The 8,457-nt window shown below is 34.1% G+C and overlaps 1 long non-coding RNA gene across 19 annotated transcripts; it reads right to left on the reverse strand.

Moving 5' to 3' along the window:
- Positions 1 to 732: 732 nt before the first annotated feature.
- LOC140034938 (uncharacterized) lies at positions 733 to 7,960 on the reverse strand. Of its 19 annotated transcripts, XR_011838818.1 has the most exons (12): positions 7,613 to 7,960; positions 7,026 to 7,462; positions 5,700 to 5,766; positions 5,498 to 5,551; positions 5,216 to 5,290; positions 4,890 to 4,925; positions 4,478 to 4,586; positions 3,853 to 3,910; positions 1,921 to 2,237; positions 1,415 to 1,538; positions 1,202 to 1,311; positions 733 to 1,110 (listed from the first exon to the last, which is right to left on the reverse strand). It is a non-coding gene; the product is annotated as an uncharacterized lncRNA (long non-coding RNA). The 19 variants fall into 19 exon arrangements; XR_011838819.1 differs by lacking the exon at positions 1,202 to 1,311 and having other exon boundaries at positions 7,613 to 7,959; XR_011838826.1 differs by lacking the exons at positions 733 to 1,110; positions 1,202 to 1,311; positions 1,415 to 1,538 and having other exon boundaries at positions 1,893 to 2,237; positions 7,026 to 7,168; positions 7,414 to 7,462; positions 7,631 to 7,957.
- Between the last annotated feature and the right edge of the window lie 497 nt (positions 7,961 to 8,457).

Consider the following 8,457-nt stretch of genomic DNA (forward strand, 5'->3'; position numbering starts at 1 on the left):
TTTAAAAAAATTTAAATTTTATAATTATTAATATATTGTTCTGATCCGGATCAAATGCATGATAGAATCTCCGTATCTGACCTGTTTTTATTAGAGTAAACGAGTACAGGTTTGGATCCGAGTATTGAAATTATTTCTCAACCGATACCCCAAAAAAATATCAGATCCAAGTTGGGTTTGGATCCAAACCCGACCTGTTGACACCCTTAATCCCAACTAACATTTATTCCATTAAACTAGGAGGCAATAACGCGCTTCGCGCGATAGTAATGTAAAATGCCCATTCCATTTCTGAAGTAAGAAAAATAACATTTTATTTAGAAATGTACATTTTTTAGTATATATATACCATGAGTCTGAAGGTTTGTTGATATTTCTTGGCTACGAACTTTCATGGAAGTTGCTAAATTTCTAAATTTAATGAAAGTGCTTTGGAACTTCCAAAGCCTGAATTTCTAAATTTGCTAAACTTTGCTAAACTTCCAAAGTCTGAAATGCAAATTTAAATTTCTAAATTTTTAATAGGAACTTCCAAACTCTGAAGTTTTGTTAATGCAAATTTAATGGAGCATTTTTCTAAATTTAATATATACCAGCCATTTGTTTTTTGTAACCAAAGGTAGGATCAACTTTATTGCTAAACATCAAAGTTTAATAAGTAATGCCGTTGGAACATCCATTATGAAAGCTTCAATTGTTGTTTACAACAGTAGGAACTTGCTAAACATTAAATTTGCAGTGCTTTGGAAGCATTTTTCTAACCAGAACTTTTTTCCATTAAGAACATAAATACAACAAATGCCGTGCATTGCGTTGAAGCAGAATCAGCGTAAATCAGATGTGCCATCAAATGGAAAATGCAAACTGCCATAGAAACAACTTCTCTATTCCTTTGCGGTCAAACACCAGCACAGCAAAGGGAGTCTTGGATTGTGGAATAAAAAGCAATATCTGGCCATTTTTTAGATCATGATCAATAACAAAACGGTTCCAGTTTTGATCAAAACATCTGCCGGTCATACCAACATGAAAATATTTATGACTATTTGTAAGAGTTATAGTCGTCGTACTATCTTCATTTAGCCTTAGATTCGCAAATTCTGGCAGATCCTATAAATGTATGAAAAAAAATTGTGATAAGTAAATACACATATGTACAAAAGAAAGAGAGTTAATAAGGTTAGAGAATGCAAAACTATACCAGCTTGTACTTGTACTTTGATAGATAAAATTGATAGAAGCAATTGAATGTAGTCCAGTCATGTTTTAGGAATGGATTCATAGATGAGACAATACGATGGAGAACTGATTCTGAGGTTTCATGATTTGTTTATAAAGTAACAAAAGAAACCATATCAGCCATAATAAATACCGTCTAAGCAAAAAATATATATATAATGGTAGTAATAAATACCGGATTCTAGGACCTCATGAATTGTCCTTAGTCCTTGTAAGGAAGTAATGGTAGTAAAACAATCATTTCATCATGGCTGTTGCTCGTCTTCTCAGCGAATTTTCGTCTTTGGAGGCCAGAGAAGCTTGAAATACACAAAGTGAAATTCAATAAGACACTTCACACTAAAAATGACATTACTTGTTTTGTATATAAGAATGACATTAATTGTTTTGTATATAAGAAGTCATTTTGTTTTAGACACATTAACAATTATGATATACCCAATATTTTTATAGGTTATTATACAAACGTCATAAAAAGAAAACCAAGACCTAAATTGTGGAACTGATTATAAATTAATTACTGTGGAAAGTATATTTAAACTATTAATCTAATCTAGGATGAACACAAAAAAATGAAAAAGTAATGTGCAAAAAAAAGGTGGTCAAAGAATTGAACTTATTTCAGAAATAATGAACCAAATAAAGAATCAATCTTAGGAAAGCTGTATGGTCTCGTCTTACATTAATTTCAACTTTGTTCTCTATATGATTTCTTGATTCTTTACCCCAAAGTCTTTTTCTCCCATCAAGAATGCTTCAGAAATTATATGATCAATACATACCTAGCTATTACAGAATGGCAACAAACTGAAATGGCAACAACCTAGCTATTACAAAATTTCTGTGCTTGAGTCCTCTAACAACTATAACTACATAATACACATTAACTAAAAAACATCCAATGAAACTGCACTCATAATCAAACGACAATGCCTAACATAGGACAGCAGATTCCTTCCTCTTTACTGCTTAGCCACATGAGCAGTCAGTTCAGCATTCTGCAGCAAAAAATCAGAAGCATTCAAAATCATTCAAAATAACCAATGAATTCCTAGTCTGCACACACTATTTATTCAGTCAAAAGCATTCAAAATCATTCAAGAAGAATAAGTGTAATCATTCAAAACAGCACTCACACAAGTAACTTATGAAGATGCCTTTATACACAACGCACCGAAGCAAAAGTAACATCTCGCAGAAAGAACCAAACACAGAAGAACATCATTTACAGGATATAAAACAGCATTTGTCAAAGTCTGAAACAAAAAAGAAATCTCTAATACAATTCATCTTGCTTTAGCATTCCAATTGATCACTTTCAGAAAAATGAGCTAAAGTAATAAATTTCCACGAACAATAGAATAAGTTAGTATAACAAAGAAATCATAATCTCAAATTCAGAGGCAAAAAACAAAAAAAAAAAAAAGAACCCTTGTTTTGACAAATATAACAAGTATGATAAAAAACTGACAAATGTCGTCATGGAGCGGAAGACATTTCAAATTCAGTTAAGGAAAAATAACTGATACAGCCTTTTTTTATTGTTTCCATCCCACACATCAACATAACCATCACAACCTCAAGTAGCAAATGTACCATAGCTACAAATCAAAATCAGTTTTGAGACAGATTTTGGCAAAAAGCTCAAGGTATTCAATCAATAGATAATTGTAATAGATCCAACTCAATCACTCAATATATCTAGAGTTGATAAATCAAGCACATAGGCTTATAAATCATTCATAGATACATTGACATTATAAATCATTCTCTTTTGTTTGTTCCATTCCAACTCAATCATTGACATAGCTACCTTAAGAATACATGGATCGGCTCCACTTATCAAGTTCAAAAAAACAGATGTTTCCTAAAGACGCATAGTTATGATGAGAAGCTTGAAGGTCATGATTGCCTGGGGAATATCTAGAGTTGAAAATTGGAAATCAGGAAAGATAAATTCAGGTTCGATCGCTTATTCGTAAGCTGTTAAAGTTTTGAACTGTCCCCATAATTGATTGTTTTTGCCTTGTTTCTGCAATTATCTCTCATATTTGTTTACAGTAAGCACCATCACATCAAGTAAAGAACACTTCTCTTGCACCCTATATCAATCTGACATGATTCCATCTGGTACTGAGACTACCAAAACCCAAGCTCGTAGCCCAAAGAACCTACAACACTTTGTTCACCATAGCTGAAGACATACTTGGAACAACTAAGGTACCATATACTTTCTTTTTTTTTTCAGTGCATAGGCAGACACAAACATATAGAGTTATAATAAATCACACACACCTCAAACAAAAGAGAAATGAATTCTTTCATATCTTGATAAACACTTCAAATGTATACTAATCCTATGTACAACCAAGTAAAATGACATTGATATGGTATGAAGAGACATAAACATCAGCTTGCATGTACACTTCAGAACCAAGATTGATCAATGTCCTCAGACTGGTTACACTATTTTTCTCCAATGTCTCTATATTTCTTTTCCAATCAGAGCTACAAGAAGTTAAGAGAAAAAAAAAGTAAAGAAGCATTGCAGGTCAAAGGGAACTTGTGCAAAGAAGTAGGAGTCAGAGCAATAAAGGTGAGTAGTATCAATACCCAAATGCAAGAAAACTTAAAAGGATACAAAACTTTCTGTTGTTCAAATACCTCGTTCCTGCAAAAGAGATACCCAGAATATTAGAAATTTGGCATATAACAGAAATTCCGTCTCCAAATTCGCAACTTAATAGTGAAATATTAAACAGAAAGTAGGTAAGTACTCCAACTCATATAATCCCACTGCTGATGGTAATAAGCTCAATAAAGTGGTAACAGGGGATGGTTCTCCAAATAACAACTGTAAGCGGGTGAGTTCAGTATGAGGCAACCAACGGATTCCCACCCACACCTCCCCGCCTCAAGAAAATAGAAAAAGGAAAAAAGGGCGAAAAAAAACAGAAGGAAAAGAAAAAAGAAAGAAAAGGAAATGAATATTGGCAATATGGGAGTCAAATGAAGCAAAGTCTAATCTATTTATACACAAAAAAGGATCACTCTCTTCCAGTTTCAGATCGTTAGTTTTCACTACTACAGGAAGTTCAGCTACCGCCCGCTAGAAGCTAAAAAAAAAAAAAATTTAAAGACATCGAGTGAGAGAATTGGGCTCCAAAACACCCTTCCGTACAATGATACAAAGATGGAAAAAGGACAAAAGAAAATGAAGAAAGTTACAGGTAATAACCAGAAATTAGCTAATTCAAAGTCCTCCCAAACTGTTCAATATATTTCTTATCTGCATTGGCTAGGCGATCTTGAAACTGCACCCACTCACTTCTGCACCTCTCTCTTACCTACCAAATTAGATAGAAAAGAATTCAAGCTAGTTACTTGATGTTTGGACAAATCTAATGAAATTCAGTTCAATGCAAAATCATGCAATTCAAACAGAGTGCAGATATAAGACCTATGAATCCTAATTTAAACATGATTGTTAGAATGTAGGTGATATAGAATAACTCAGATTACCATAAAATTGGATGAAGAAGCTTTCAGAGTTGACTTTTGCAAAAAAAACGAAGGACAAAGAAAAGGCCTCAATAAAAAAATATACAGAAAGGTTGAAATGGAAACCGAACAAGTAACAGCTTACATACCCCTTGCCAAGGAGCTTTTCCATTTTCAGATTGACCCTGGAATCAACGAAGCTGAAGCTGTTAGCATCATTATCAACAAAACAAATCTAAATGAGGGGAAACCAGATCAAGGGACAAGTAGGATAACTGACGTGGAAGAAAAAAATGTAAATAAGGGGGTTGCTGCTAAAAAGTTGCTTATATTATAAATGAAGAACCATTTGCTCAAAAATGGAAATTAAAGTTGAACAGAACAACATTTGCAAACAACTAAACTTCATTATTTTAATCACCTCTAGGAAAAGGAAAAACAAGTCCCGATGGTTGTAATAAAGTAGTTAACTGACCTGACTTCCCAGAGAAGGAATAACTTGATGAACTATCCACTGAGAGTCAACCACATCAATTTTCTCATGTGCAGGCTGCACAGGCAAAATACACTTACAATGAAACTGATAATACGCAGACATCCATTTGAAATAAATACATGTTTTCCAATTTTATCTGTTTTACATGCCACTGTCCCGCAGATCTCTCCTTCCAACAGGAATATGAAAAGCAGGTAGACAAGCCTTCTTTTCTAAATCTTTCAAATAATACAGTGATAAGAAACAAATAAAACCACTGACCTCCACACATCTCCTTAGCGCAAAATCCAATCCCCAACCATGCACCAAATCATTCTAGAAATGTTATTGAAAGTAAAAAATCAGTGTGAGCTCTAAGCTGGAAAGAACCAAGGCTAATGAGAGCAGCTAAAAGCAAAAATAGTTGGAGGTACAACAAGGCTTAAAACATACGTATACAAATGACAAAGTTAGAGAAGGGAACCTGAATCATATGCCAAACACATCGCCAAGCATCCCGCGAGAAAACAGGAGCCACAATTTCCACAAAGCTGAATTCAAAAAGGAAAAACACAAGGGAAAATTAGTTGAAGGTAAATGTTGAAGCCACCCCAATCCTTTATACTTTTCTTAACTATATATCTCCATTTTAAGGGCCTGAGCATAAATCATGGGTCATAACTCAACCTACAAACACTACCATAAAATCAAATTTTTCAACAATAAGACGTGATATTGCTATGAGATGTCTTGTGGCTAAGCTCTTCTATTTGGCAATGGTCAACCTGATGAAGAAATATGACCATCAGAGAAAGTGAGCTTCTTGTTTCTGACAATTTCAACTTCCAAGCCATGTAAATAAACAATAGTTTCCCAAGACAACATTTTTGTTGTTTTTCAGTTTAATATTATTATTTTCTTGGGTTAAAGAGATTGACCTTCGGAAAACCAAACAATCAATCTCTGGAAAATTTAAATCTTTGGAAAACCAAACAATCACTCGGAAGAGAAAAAACAAATCCTTTTCAGGTTTGGATTATAAGAAAATAAAAACAAGAAAAACAAACTGCATGGCTCCCAAATTGCCACTCAGTCAATCAAAAGAACAATGTATCAGTTCAAAACTACAAAATTCAATCTATTATGATAAGTGAACCCTGCTCAATTACAATACAATCTCATCTCATACTACCTGGGGTCAGTAACTTGCTATCATCTTCTTTCCCGCAGGTGTCTCTAATATCAGAAAATAATGTTTCTTCCATTTATCTCCTTTTTGAATGCGAAGAATTAGCATAAAAGTCCTTAAAAAGTTATTCATAAAGAGGTTAACATATTTAGTTAACTCTACACTCATGACTGTAAGCGTTGGTAGATTTATTAGTTTCAGATACTAAATGATCCTCAGATATCCATTAAATATAGAAGAGATAACAATTCAGACAAAGCCAGCAATTCTAAAACCCAAACTGCTAGCCGAAAAATCGTGGAATTTTACACAAATTATACCAAAACCTCCAATTCTCTTAGCTAAATATAATAAATTACCAAAATTTACGAAACCCACAATGGGTATTAGGGCAAAATAATTCCCAAGGTCGGTTTTTTTCTTGAAGTGGTTCGATTATTAAAGAGGGGAAACAACGAAAGAGAACAAGATTTCCTAATGTTGTGCACCAATTAAGGACGATATACTACTACTCCGTTGAAATGTAGATAGAAATTCAGATTAATTGAAACAAAAGAAAAAAGAGCGCGAAAGAGAGAGATTGAGATATTGAGAGAAGGAAGAAAGTTGAAGAAAGTATACCTCCGGTTGCAAGGTTATTCTCGGTCTGAAGAACCGCGATACTCTGCATCTTGGACGCCGTCGTACTCGTACCTTCTCTTCTGTCTATCTCCCTGAGATTAGCTTTCCTTTTTCAGTTCAAAAACTTCTACTGCGGATTCCGTCTGTAAGTAGTAGAGAGCTACATTAGAAGATGTGGCTGGAATTTGATGATGGGGAGGAGAGGGAAAGACAAGTAAAGAGGGGCAGCCAAACAAACGGCTTCGAGAGTCCAAATCCCAGCTACCAAAGAAATCACAAACCAGTCTCCTAAAAGCAATGAAAAAAATGCTTGCACAACAAAACACAAGAACCATTAGCATCAAACAAGTTTTTACAGAGAAGGAGAAAAACATGAATACAGAGCAACCTGAAGAGAAGACCCGACCTCACTGGAGAGAAAGAAGAAAGCACAAGATCTGCAACCAACAGTGAAGATGGCACGTCCTTGGGCGGTAACAAGCCCGTGGATGAGAAAAAAAAGCAGAAAACTGCACGTCAGTGGACAAGGGACAAAAGAAATACGAACTTTAGCAAAAAAAAAAAAAGAGGGGCAGAGCAGAGGCAACCTGAAGAGAAGATCTGACCTCACCGGAGATGAAGAAGAAAGCCTATTACAACAAAGGAGGAGGTCAACAAAATTTTGTACCAGGTTCCAGAGGATGCGGATAAGTGATAGAGCAACATTATCCCAAAAAAAAACCAAAAAAAGAAAGAAAGAGAATGTAGTGGGAGAGAGAATGCAGCGGGAAGAGAGCAAATGCAGCAGAAGATCAGAAAGACGGAAGCACGGGCACATGGGACACTGGCAGGCGAGGCCAGATGGGAAAACTAACGCGCGATGCGCGAACAACATGATGATTCCAATCCACATGCCGGGCACGTGAGAGGACGACGAAAATTCTGGCTGAATGGAGTTGCCATGTTATCTACTTATGTTGATTCTAATCTAAACATCCAAAATAACTATAAATATTAGAATTTGAAAGATTTTAAAAAGAAATTGAATGATACAAAGTATGATATTTTTTAAAGAAAAAATTCACAATAGATGGCTAATGATAAAAAAATAGTAAAATTTGTTTAAAACATACCTCATATTTTACAAAATAATTTTTTCGTCCTTCATTTAAAAAAGTGTATTTTTACGTTTCTTACAAATTGATATTGAACAATTTTGGTCTCTACTTAAATTTTTGACTAGTTTTCTATTGGAATCCACCACATGCTTTACACATGATCATTTTTTAAGAACAAAATTATCAAATTAAAATTTACATAATTTGATCCATAGTTCCTCATATTTAACAAAATAAAATTTTTTGTTCCTCATATTTCACAACATAAATTGTATCATCTCTCATATTTTATAAAATAAATTTTTTCATCCCTTATTGACTATGTGTACAAATAA

The sequence above is a fragment of the Coffea arabica genome, chromosome 2c (assembly GCF_036785885.1).
Source record: "Coffea arabica cultivar ET-39 chromosome 2c, Coffea Arabica ET-39 HiFi, whole genome shotgun sequence".
In the NCBI taxonomy this organism is placed as follows: domain Eukaryota; kingdom Viridiplantae; phylum Streptophyta; class Magnoliopsida; order Gentianales; family Rubiaceae; genus Coffea; species Coffea arabica.